This window comes from Coregonus clupeaformis, unplaced genomic scaffold (assembly GCF_020615455.1).
Source record: "Coregonus clupeaformis isolate EN_2021a unplaced genomic scaffold, ASM2061545v1 scaf1267, whole genome shotgun sequence".
Taxonomy (NCBI): Eukaryota; Metazoa; Chordata; class Actinopteri; order Salmoniformes; family Salmonidae; genus Coregonus; species Coregonus clupeaformis.
In genome coordinates this window covers 98,344-112,064 of record NW_025534721.1, presented here as the reverse complement: position 1 = coordinate 112,064, position 13,721 = coordinate 98,344, and positions in this window count along the sequence as shown.

Sequence of the window (13,721 nt, the reverse complement as noted above, 5' to 3'; positions counted from 1 at the left end):
TTTTGTGGCATGAATCCTGACTGACAGGGTCAGTACAGTAGAGGCATGCGTTGATTAACAGAGTATGAGGTCATCTATCTGCTTGTTCAGTTAGTATGACCCAGGTTTTGTTCCCGCCCACTAATCTCTGGGATTCCATTGAGTGAGTGAGGCGGTCTCACCGCGTTCATAATGTAGAGTGACACTTGATGTCATTCCATTAGTGGTCGGTAGTGTTTTCACAGGATATTGAGGCACATCTATCTGCTAGTACAGATTAGTATGGCTTCTATTCTGGTGATCTGCCCACTAGTCATTGGCATTGCCATTGGACTAGGTGGGGCGGGTCTTTAACCGATGACGCGGTATATTGTGACGCCCGTAGGGGCTTTTTAGTTGCAGTACTGCGGGACTCCGGTTGCAGCCATTGCTAGGCTTGACTTTCTCGTTTCGATGGGAAGTGTTAGGCTCGGCAGGGAGTACATTTTGGAGCGCTACGCTCCGCCTTAAACCATTAGGAGCAGAGCTCCCTATGGGGCGGAGCTCCACGATATAGAACGATTAGTTACCGGAGTGTAACTCCAGTTCTATGAGTGGAGCGGAGCCCCATAGGACTTAAGGCCCTGCCGACCCTCTCTAGTCTCGCTGAAGAAAAATATCTCGGGAGGCTGATTGAGGGGAGGCACCCCCTCTTATAGGGACACCTGTACTCCTATTGGCTGTAGGTGTGTGCATAATTTTGTCTCAGGCTGCTGCTGCCTTAGGGCAGAGGGTAAACCATTAGGAGCAGAGCTCCCCTATGGGGCTCCGCTCCACTCATAGAACTGGAGTTACACTCCGGTAACTAATCGTTTTCCACGTATCTCGTTAAAGTTTTGACCAATGAGGTAACTTGTTAAGTTGTGGCCAATGGGAGAGTGGACTGGTTGCTGGGAAAGGAAAGAGAGGGAAAGGTTGAAAGAAAGGAGAGGAGAGAAGTTAGTGGGGTTGGTGAAGGAAAAAAGACGACTAGTTACCGGAGTGTAACTCCAGTTCTATGAGTGGAGCGGAGCCCCATAGGGGAGCTCTGCTACTATTGGTTTACCCTCTGCCCTAGGGCAGAACAGCCTGAAGCAAAATTATGCACACACCTACAGCCAATGGGAGTACAGGTGTCCCTATATAAGGAACCCCGTTCCCTCAATCTGCCTCCCGAGATATTATCTTCAGCGAGACTAGAGAGGGTCGGTAGGGCCTTAAGTCCTATGGGGCTCCGCTCCACTCATAGAACTGGAGTTACACTCCGGTAACTAGTCGTTCTATATCGTGGAGCTCCGCCCCATAGGGGAGCTCTGCTCCTATTGGTTTAAGGCGGAGCGAAACGCTCCAAAATGTACCCCCTGCCGAACCTAACACATCCCATTCAAAAATGAGAATAGGTCAAGCCCAGCAATGGCTGCAACCAATTTCCGCAGTACTGCGACTAAAAGACCCACCCGGGCGTCACAATATACCGCGTCATCGGTTATAGACCCGCCCCATCTAGCTCAATGGCAATGCCAATGGCTAGTGGGCAGATCATCAGAATAGACGCCGTGCTAATCTGTACCAGCAGATAGCCGTGCCTCAATATTCTGTGACAACACTATCGTCCACTAATGGAATGACATCAGTCACTCTACATTAAGTGTCCAACAGACCGCCCTACTCACTCAATGGAACCCAGAGATTAGTAGGCAGGAACAAAATATATAAGTCATACTATCTAAATCAGATAGATGACCTCACATTCTGTCAGTTCAATACATGTCTCTATGTACTGACCCTGAGTCAAGAGACATGCTACAGATAGCTTTTCATCCGAAGCGGACCTGATAGAGACCTGTCTATCGTCCTGCTTCTCTTTCCTCTAGCTCAAGATTCTCCTTCAGCTATGCTGAGTGCAATCGAGCTTGAAAGTTAAAAAGCCTATTCTTGACATAACACGTTTTCCTAACCAAGGCGGACCTGATTGGAACCTGTCCAAGGTCCTGCTCTGTCCTCTCCTTTTAGCTCAAAATCGCCTTTCAGCTCTACTGAATGCCGACCGAGCTAAAGGGTTGGAAAAAACGTGCCATAATATGTCTCTTCTAATAAAAGCGGATTTATGAACATGGTCACAATCCTGCTTTCTTTCTCTGTTTCTTTCTCAAGATCTCCCTTCAGCCACGCTGAGTACAGATCGAGCCAAAGAGTTAGAAGACATATCCAACAGATAGAAACGGATAAAAGGAGACGGTGTCGACCAAGACGCCGCTCTACAAATATCCACTACCTCTGTACCTCTGAAGAGGGCAGTAGAAGCTGCTACTCCACGAGTGGAGTGCGCTTTAATACCCTGAGGCGGTTGTTGCCCCGCCGCCTCGTACGCCGTCTCAATGCCTTCACAAAGCCAATGAGACAATCGCTGTTTTGAAAGTGGTCTACCCAATGCAGTCGCACCGTGACACACAAACAGCTGAGGCGATGACCTAATCGCTGCTGTGCGCTCAACGTAACACGCCAAAGCGCGTACTGGGCACAAGCAATGAAGCTTTTTCTCACTCCTCTCCCCATGGGGAGGGGGATAAAAAAGCCCACAGTTCCACGGTCTGTGATCTATATGCACTGTTAATAACCTTCGGCACAAATGCCGGGTTGGGACGTAACACCGCTCTGCTCAAATCGCCATTAATGGCAAGGCAGTCGGGTCTCGTCGACAGTGCACTCAAATCACTGACCCGCTTAGCGGTAGTCAAGGCGAGCAACAGCGCCGTCTTGATAGACAGCATTTTGAGGGGTATTTGATTCAATGGCTCGAACGGCGACTTACATAGCGCTTCGAGAACCAATGCCAAATCCCATCGGGGCAGCGTAGCTCTAGGCATTGGCCTAAGCCGTCGCGTTCCCAATAAGAAACGTTTCACTAATGGGTGACTGAACAGGTTTTTTCCGTTAAACCCTTCATGACCAGCTGAAATTGCCGCTGCAAACACTCGAATGGTGGAGGGCGATTTCTGCTTATCAAACATAGACTGCAGGAATGAGAGCACACTCTCTACCTGACAGCTCATGGGGTCTACGTCCTGTGTGTTACACCACCGTGAGAAAACATTCCATCTGCTTGTGTATACCCTGGAAGTGGAACTGGCCCTAGCGCTCTGTATGGTTCTGATCACTGCATCAGATAACCCACGGCGCCTCAACCTGTCCCGTTCAGGAACCAAGCCTTCAGTGGTTGGCCGATTATGGGCCACTGCCCTATCGAGCCTCCCGCCTGGCTCAACGCGTCTCGTCGATGTGGAATTGTCCAAGGTGGCACAATCAACATCTGACTCATCTCTGCAAACCACGGAGCCCCCCGGGCGATCGGGCGCTATCAGTATCACTGTTAGCTCCTCTGATCTCACCCTGGCTAGCAGTGGGAGAATGCAAGACAGCGGAGGGAATGCATACAGGAGAACTTTCGGCCACGGGCAGTGCGCGAACGCGTCTCTTCCCAATGGCGGCTCGTCCTGTTGTCTCAGGGAGAACCATAGGGGACACTGCGCGTTCACACGTGACGCGAACAGATCCACCTCGGCTCTCCCGAATTGTTTCCAAATTTGGAGAACAATGTCTGGGTGCAGACACCACTCGCCGTCTCGAGGACCCCCTCTTGACATGAGATCTGCCCCTACGTTCAAGTAGCCCGGAATGTGCGCTGCTCTCAACGAGCGAAGGTGCTTGTGAGCCCACAGCCACAATTCCTCTGCCGCCCTGTGGAGTGCAGGAGACCTGACCCCTCCCTGGCGATTTATGTGAGCTACTGTGGTCCGGTTGTCTGACCAAACCAACACATCGCGACCCCGAAGGGTAGACGCGAAGTGGTTCAAAACCAGTCGAACCGTTTCCAACTCCAGGAGGTTTATGTGACGACCTGATTGAGGCCATGCACCTCCTATCGCTTGAGACTGACATGTCCCTCCCCATCCAGTCAGACAGGCATCTGTATACACTGGAATGTAGGATGACACCTTGCCCATCGGGACTCCGTGCGTGAGAACGCACGGGTTCCTCCAATAGTCCAGGTCTGCTCTTAGCGAGAGAGGAACCACCACCAACCGATGACGTTGACGCACTGGGTCTAGTCTTAGTTGGGCGAACCACCGCTGTGTTCTGCGCATGTGCAGAAGCCCCAGCGGGACCACAGAATGGGCTGCCGACATGAGACCCAAAAGTGACATGATCGATAGCGCCGTTACTGTGTGATTCGGACGACACTTCCTCAGGGCTAGTACCAATGCTGCCCTTCGAGGGTCCGAAATTCGCGCCCTCATCATTACAGTGTCTAGCTGTAGTCCCAGGTAGACTATCTGATGACTGGGCCAGGGTGCGCTCTTTTTCCAATTCACAGCGAACCCCAGACGCGTGAGATGAATCACTGTCTGTGTCGTGTGCGTGAACGCCAGCTCTGCTGACGGGCGAGAACCAGCTGGTCGTCTAGGTAGGCTAATATCCTTATCCCTTGACGACGCAGCGGTTCCAATGCCGCCTCCACACATTTGGAAAATGTTCGAGGTGCCAGGGCGTACCCAAACGGCATCCTCGTGAATTCGTACGCCACCCCTTGAAAGGCGAACCGCAGAAACTTTCTGTGGCGAGATTGAATCGGCACATGAAAGTACGCGTCCTTTAGGTCTATGCTTGTACAAAAGTCTCCCTTCTGGACACATTCCAGTAGACGTTTTGTCGTCAGCATTCGGAAAGGCCGTTTGGTTATGCTCTCGTTGAGAATGCGTAAATCCAAAATCGGCCTCACTCCCCCGTCTTTTTGGGCACTAGGAAATAGGGCGAATAGAGCCCTTTGTTCCTTTGCTCTCTGGGAACTACTGTGACCGCCTCCTTCGCCAAAAGTTCCGTGATCTCTGACATCAGAGCGGCTACTTTGTCCGGCGTTTTCATCACCGTTTCCACCACCCCGAAACGGGGTGGGGTCCGATGGAATTGGAGGGCATAACCCTTCTCTAACGTCTGTTCTAGCCAGCGTGAGAGGGTACAGCTTCGTTGCCACTGCCAGCAATGCAGAGAAAGCGGGCGCGCACGAAGCTGCGGTACGTCCAGTAGGAAGGACCTGTATTCCTCTATGGCCTTCGCCGCCGCTATTCCCCAGCACTGAGTTGGTGGAATAGCCCAGGGTGGGCCCCCCTCGAAAGGGAGAGGAAACATCAGCTGGTTCTGTGTGAATCGGAGGCCTTGATACGTTAGTTACGCCCGTAACTCCAGTAATCCGGCCCTCCGTGAACGCAGCACGGTTCTGAACTGCGCTGTCTGAGGCATTAACCTGAGACGGCGCGCTCTCCCCGGATAGCAATTGCGTCATCACGTCATTGTCTGACTGAGACTGCTGCTTGCCACGAGACCCATCCATTACAGCACTCGACAGAGTCTGAAAGGTGTGATCCCTCACTGGTACCACACGATGGTGCCACAACACCTCTTTACTGGTCTCATGCGGCTGCTCAACAGCACACTCAATGTGTGGTGAGCTGCGCTCAGAGCCATAGGCATTGATACGTTCAGAATAGGCCGGAGGCGTCCATACCTTGGTTATACTTGTAACTCTGGTATTCCCGCTCTCCGTGAACGTCGCACGGGTCTGCTCTGCACTGGCTGAGGCAAAGGCCTGCAGCAAGGCGTCATTCCCGGCTAACGGCTGCGTCTTCATGTCACATTGGGACAGAGACAGCTGCCTGCTGAATGTGAGGTCTCCTTGAGATAAGCCAAGACGGTGTCTTGGTATCTTTCCTCCCTTCACCTCCTGTGTGTGTTCAGCTCTGCACCTCTGGTGGGCTGAACTACGCTCAGTGTGGTGAGTATTAGCGCGTTCAGAAAGAAGTGGGGGCGCCGATACACTGGGAAACTTCGTCACCGTGGTAATCGGGCCCTCCGTGAACGCAGCATGGGTCTGAATCGCACTAATCGAGACCTTAGTCTGCGATAGTGCGCCATCACGGGTCTGCAGAGCAGACCCGTGCGACGTTCACGGAGAGCGGGAATACCAGAGTTACAAGTATAACCAAGGTATGGACGCCTCCGGCCTATTCTGAACGTATCAATGCCTATGGCTCTGAGCGCAGCTCACCACACATTGAGTGTGCTGTTGAGCAGCCGCATGAGACCAGTAAAGAGGTGTTGTGGCACCATCGTGTGGTACCAGTGAGGGATCACACCTTTCAGACTCTGTCGAGTGCTGTAATGGATGGGTCTCGTGGCAAGCAGCAGTCCTGGTCCTCTGTAGCTCAGCTGGTAGAGCACGGCGCTTGTAACGCCAAGGTCGTGGGTTCGATCCCCGGGACCACCCATACACAAAAATGTATGCACGCATGACTGTAAGTCGCTTTGGATAAAAGCGTCTGCTAAATGGCATATTATTATTATTATTATCCCCAACTAGCGGCTGCGTCATCATGTCTCCTGACTGAGACTGCAGCCTGCTATGAGAGGCACTCACTACAGTACTCCTTGGAGTCTGTAATGTGAGGTCTCTTTGAGATAAACCAAGACGGCGTCTAGGTATTATTCCTCCTTTCACCTCCTGTGTGCGTTCAGCTCTGCACCTCTGGTGGGCTGAACTACACTCAGTGTGGTGAGCCTGGGCGCGTTCAGGAAAAGGTGGGGGCGCCGATACACTGGGCACCTTCGTGACCGTGGTAATCGGGCCCTTCTTGAACGCAGCATGGGTCTGGGTCGTACTAACAGAGACCTTAGTCTGTGATAGTGCGCCATCCCCAATGTGGTTATTATCGGCGCGTTCTGAGAGAAACGGGGGCGCCGATACGTTGGTTACGCCCGTAACCGTAGTAATCAGGCCCTCCGTGAACGCAGCACGGGTCTGAACTGCACTGACTGAGGCGTTAGCCTGAGACAGAGCGCCGTCCCGGAATAAGCGGTCGCGTCATCATGCCATCATCTGGCTGAGACTGCAGCCTGCTATGTGAGACACTCACTACGGCACTCCTAGGAGTCTGTAAAGTGAGGTCTTTATAAGGTACACTTAATACCTTTTATATACCTGCCTTATGTGTGCATTCAGCAACGCACCATGGTGGGCTGAGCTGCACTCATAGTGGTAAGAGAGAGAGCGAGAGTGAGGAAGGTCGAACGCTCTCGGATGTATTATGGAAAAGGGGCTCTTTTTTGACAGTGTCAAGTAGAGCCAACTCTTTATTACACACATCAACAAAAAACATTCTCCTCCATACACTCAACGGTAGAGTGGGGGGGGGGACAGTGGGCTCGGTCACAGCCGGCGCTGTGCCGTCTTCCGTTCTCTCCCCCTCGCCTGTCATAAACGGCGTCTCTTCTGGCCGCCCTTCGGGTGATGCCAGGATGACGCTTTAATGACCTCTCTCGCCGGCACCTCTGGCGCTGCAGGGGGGGGGGCGAGGCCCGCTCCCTTGCTGCTGGAGGCCGCCGTCTAACGCCAAGCTGTAGCGAGAGTTATGGCCGCCCTTCCTCCTATCCACTTCCGGGTTGGAGGGAATGGGGGGCAGCTTAATCTCCCGCTGTTTAGCAGCCCACTCAATGAGACCTGAGAATTCAGGCACAGAGAGGCTGTGGCGTCATCATCCAGGGATGTAATGACCTCACAATTTCCCGAAGGAAAAGGGGTGTTAAACATCTGGGTCAGTGTAATGAATTGTTCCAATAGAATATTCATTTCTTCCCCAATAGCCCTGTCATCTCCTGAGTCAGTGCCTTCAGATGATGCCTCAGCTGAGACTAACACTGATAGCACATCCTCGAGAGGAATATCCTCCCTAAAAATGCCCAATGCTGCTTCCACTCCTTCAAAAAGGAGGGCTCAGCTGGCGCATAGTGGGGGATTAATGAAGCTGTCCCTGGCGTGCTGTGTCCCTCAACCCACGAAACAATGTCGGGGGGGGTCGACAGCCGCCAAGGGGAACAGCGACACAGAGCTCTGAAAAGAGCTTTTGTTAAATACTTACCCTATGGATAAGCTTGGTGTGCTCATTGTAGGAAGACGTTGATGGCTGGATATCAACGACGAGATCTTCCTGAGTCTTCTATGGCTTCTTCAATTCTAGTCCAGTCGCTGAAGATAATGGGAGGCAGATTGAGGGAACGGGGTTCCTTATATAGGGACACCTGTACTCCCATTGGCTGTAGGTGTGTGCATAATTTTGCTTCAGGCTGTTCTGCCCTAGGGCAGAGGGTAAACCAATAGGAGCAGAGCTCCCCTATGGGGCGGAGCTCCACGATATAGAACCAAAGGAAACGGTAAAGAGAGAACAAAACCATACCCACAGAGTTTTTTTAAAGGGAAATCCTGATTTTATTTCTAAAAGAGAGTGTTTATTATTTAGTTAAGAAAGACCTAGTGGAGACTGAAGCTGCCGTCGCATTGTGGAGACATTCGACATCCTAGAGGTTAGCCTAGCATCGTGCAAGACTTGGAGAGAATTGCTTGTGACGATCCACGAGTTCGGGATTCCAACGGATGTCTGTTGCTGCTACCGAGTACTGGCTGCATTGATAGCTGTGTTCGCTGTGGATCTTGTGAGGACACCTGCACGGAACTACTATATTTTGCTGAGGCATTATCTACAAGTAGTGAGTAACTACAAATGTGGGGTGGACTTCGGGACTTTATGTATGTCGTCATTTTTTTAAGAGCTCCAACGCGCGCCCAGGGTTTAAGCAAGCTTGCAAATAATTTGGACATGGGTTGTGGAAAAATCATTGGGGTTTATTATTTTTATTTCTTTTGATGTGATACATTGAAAGTGTGATTAATATAGATATTGAACCTTATGTCTGTTGTATTGGTGTAGTCATTTACTGTTTCAGTTTCATTTAATGCATGGGAAAGCATATCCTTATAATAATAACCAAGTCTATAATCATTCTATCTGAAGTTAATACCCTATTTGTCATTCACCCTAGCAAGTTTACAATAGGGATTCTTATTGGAGATGTCCTTCTCACCTAATATCCCATGCTGTTCAGATATTCTAAATAAGGTAATATTGTGAGAGTCAAATTCGAGCCTGGTGAGAGGGTTATATACACACACACACACCATTACACATCACAATTATTAAAATACCAGTGCCAATAAAATAAAGGATAGTTGTAAACAAATTAATAAGAATGGCCCAAAAAATAAGGACAATGCAGTCTGCAACCCTGTGTGTGGGTGTGCGTGTGCGTGTGAATGAAAGGGTCTCTCTATCCCAGTAGTCTGCATATTAGATGCAGTAGTTGGCGCACCTCTCCAATCTCTGATAGTTCTAGGTGTCTTTTGCCAGAGGTTACCTCAGCATATGTAGGCTGATGATCTGAATGATACATGGTGTGGACTGCATCATGTGGTGTACTTCTCTGAAGGACAGTGTTCTGCCCAACCCTGGAGTAGTGGGCAGTGCTGTGTTGTGATGGGCCGGGTCTAGTAGAGCTGTGTTGTGATGGGCCGGGTCTAGTAGAGCTGTGTTGTGACTGGCCGAGTCTAGTAGAGCTGTGTTGTGATGGGCCTGGTCTGGTAGAACTGTGTTGTGATGGGCCGCGTCTAGTAGAGCTGTGTTGTGATGGGCCGCGTCTAGTAGAGCTGTGTTGTGATGGGCCGCGTCTAGTAGAGCTGTGTTGTGATGGGCCTGGTCTGGTAGAACTGTGTTGTGATGGGCCGGGTCTAGTAGAGCTGTATTGTGATGGGCCGGGTCTAGTAGAGCTGTGTTGTGATGGGCCTGGTCTGGTAGGTACATCTCTCCAGCGCACATACCCAGAAGCTAACGAATGAAACACACACTCAAGACCGTGAGAAATCTCACCTTATGCCGGCATCTTGAGCGAGAGTCACGTCGCTGCTCATGAATATAACACTGCAGAGACGTAGATTCGCCTCATTCCTCGTCGCCAAATTGTAGTGTCGAGTCAATGTTGCTAATAATGCTGTAACAAAGGAGTCCGCTTATACTGAACTTTGATCATAAGTTTTATTCATATCACAAGATTTCAGCATAAGTGTACAGGTGTCCAGATCACCCGGAGAGCAGTGGTTCCCAAATTGCAATGGCCGCTCTGCTCTTCTTTGTCTCCATCCAGTATATATAATCTTCCCCAAAATATGGGTGGCTCCCTCTACTGTCCAATCCCCTGTCTTGTATGGGGCGTCACCCTAAAAACGGCTCTCTTTCTTCTAAATAAACATCCTCTCAAGTTCCACTTAAAACCTTATCAAAGTCATAATCTTAATACACTACAAAAGCAATCATTCAGATCACATGACCATCATCATCGTCATAATCATCATGGTTGTTACCATAGAATGACATATTTACACTGAACAAAAATCGAAACGCAGTGTTGGTCCCATGTTTCATTAGCTGAAAAGAAAGATCCCAGACATATTCCATACTCACAAAAAGCGTATTTCTGTCAAATTTTGTGCGCAAATGTATTGCATTTATTTCAATTGACTGATTTTCTTATATTAACTGTAACTCAGTAAAATCGTTGAAATTGTTGCATGTTGTTTATATTTTTGTTTAATATAATATGATCTCTGTGGTTGTGACTGGTTATATTTGTCATGACACCAGCCATAATTCCACAATACCAGTAGTCCATAAGAAGTACAAGATGTGATTTTATGTAAATATTTCTTAATTTCAAATCAAATCAAATGTTATTTGTCACATGCCTTGAATACAACAGGTGTAGACCTTACAGTGAAATGCTTCCTTACAAGCCCTTAACCAACAATGCAGTTTTAAGAAAGAATACCTAAAAAAATGTAATAATAATAATAATTATTATTAATGAGCAGCAGTAAAATTCCAATAGCAAGGCTATATACAGGGGGTACCGGTACTGAGTCAATGTGCGGAGGCACCGGTTAGCAAGTTCCCATTTGAACCTCTCAACAAATATTGATGTGATCATCTAGCATTATATTAACTACTTTCATGAGCAGGTTACTGACTGTTAGATCTGTGAATGAGACATGCATGAGACACTTGTTTGTCCTCTGTAGCTCAGCTGGTAGAGCACGGCGCTTGTAACGCCAAGGTAGTGGGTTCGATCCCCGGGACCACCCATACACAAAAATGTATGCACGCATGACTGTAAGTCGCTTTGGATAAAAGCGTCTGCTAAATGGCATATTATATTATATTATATTATTTTGTCAAAAACCAAAGTTCTTTCAATCCCAAAACCACAGACACAGACAGACAGTGTTAATTGCTCTTTAATATATTTTCTCAGTATTAAAAAGGGGGTTGCAGGATAAAAGCAACACGGAACAAAACACAAGGACTGGCCACCACATAGGCCTACACGCTAGAGTCCATAGTTGTTAGTCATGGAGCATTCGTATGCACTCACAAGTCGTTCGGCTCTTCATCCCAAGTAGGGTCGTTCCGTTCGGCTCTTCCCGAGCAGAGTCACACTCATCCGGTCTCCTCTCCCCAGACGCAGCAGTGGTAGTGGTGTGGCTGAGCACAGCCTGTGGCACCTGTCCTCTCCCGTTGCTGGCTTGAATCTCCTGAACACTGTCTGAGAGCTGCCTTTGTGCAGGGGCAGCTCATTAACCCCAATAGTCCTCAAATGTGGGGGTCGTGGCTCAGGTCCCTAACTAACACACTCATTCACTCAACTAGAAGAACACTCAAAAGGTGTTAACCAATTCAAAAGAAGTCAATCAAATAAGGAAATAAGAAAGAAACCAAAACACAGCACACGATAGGAATAAATAAATGTTAAAGCACTTCTAAATAAATATATTCTAAATAAAGCACACCAGGGAAAAGGACTAACTAGAGCCATAGGCACTGTAACGTATACGCCTTGAGTCAGGAAGCAGGTGCAGAAGGTGAGTTTAATAATGAAACGATACAAAAGAACAAACATGAGCCACGAACTGAACGTGAGAGAAAATAATACCACCTAATGACTGATGACAAGTGAGGGCTAAATAAAGGGGGAGTAATCAAGGAAAAAATTATGAGCGGAGTGCCCTTATGATGGGGAGCAGGTCTGAGCAATGATGGTTGCCAGGTGTGCAAATGTGGGTTGCCAGGACCGGTGGTTAGTAGACCGGCAACGTTGAGCGCCGGAGGGAGGGACCAGGAGTAGGTGTGACAGGCACACATAACATCTACACTACCTACACTATCATCATAAAGTATAATATCCATTTTATCTGTCATTAATGAAATTATGTATTGTTTCTTCCTTCCTGAATCCACCACAGAGGTTAAAACCAGTCTGGTCCCTCACATTTGGCCCAGTCCAGGGTGTTTCAGGCAGTGAAACTGTTCAACTGCTAGACTGGTAGCTGTGGGAGTGAAACTGAGATTTCCATAGACAGGGCTGGGTGGTTCTGCTTGTCCCAGAATAGAGCAGCACTGTCACCAGATGTTCACTCTGTTCCCAGGGGGTTGGAGGTAGAGAAGATCTGGGTAAATATAGTTTAGACTACACATTTTTGAAAACCATTGCTAAAACATCTAATTTAATAAAATCATATTATGAATTAAACACTATAAATACACACATTTTATGAAAAGTAACTATTTAGAAGTGTGATTACTGAGAGTGGATCTTAGAGGTTTATTATCAAATATCTGTCACGTCTCCTCCCGTTGCTCCCCTCCGGCGCTCTGATTCGCCGGTCTACTGAGCCACCGGTCTGAGCGTACCACCTCGGTAACACCGGAATGGAAACCCAACGCACCCTAATCACCTTCAGCGCACCTGCACCTCAACATCTCATCACTACCCCTATTTTGCCCTGGACTGTTCTATAGGATGTTGTGTGTGATTGTTTTGCTTCGTGTCATGTACTCTATCTTTGTTAACGCTCTTTGTCATTGTTTAAGTAGACCTTGTTAATTCCTGCGTCTGCGTCCTGCCTCTTCGTATACTCAGTACTCGTCACAGAATCACACACCAAACGAAAATGGATGCAGCAGGAGTTTCCCAGCGCCTCGACCACCACCAGCAGCAGCTTGCCCAGTTGAACGTCGCCATGCAGGAAGTGCTCCAAACTCTGCATAATCTGCCCAGTGCTCAGGTTCTACCTCAGCCAGCGGCAAGTGCCTCCAATCCACCTGTCCCCGGGCTATCACCCACTTCTGCGGGAACCTTCGCCCTACCGGAGCGCTTTGACGGTAAAACTACTAAATGTAGAAGCTTCCTGCTACAGGTTTCACTTTATCTGGCGCGTCAGCCTGGGGCATATCCATCTGACCAAGCCAGGATAGCGCTGGTGATTTCGCTACTTAAGGGGAAGGCACTGGATTGGGCTACGGCAGTCTGGGAAGGAGAGGAGTCAGTGGCACTACCCTACCCCACCTTCCTCGCTCGGTTCAGGGCGGTGTTTGATCATCCCACGGAGGGAAAGTACGGGGGTGAGCGTCTCCTCCATCTACAACAGAGAGAGTGGCCCACGTCCGAGTACGCTCTGAGCACGGTGGCGGCGTCTTACGGCTGGAATGAGCATGCTCTGCGCACGGCCTTCAGGAGAGGCTTACGGGAGGACATTAAGACGGAACTCGCATGTCGGGACGACAAGATGGATCTTGATACCCTTATCACCATGTCCATCCGTCTTGACGAAATGTTGTGAGAGAGACGGCGTTCCCAACACCTCCCGGAGCTTCGACGCTCACCCCATCTAAGCTATGGAAGCCGCCATGATTCCGAGTCCTCACCCATGGAGGAGGGCAGCACCCCCTACA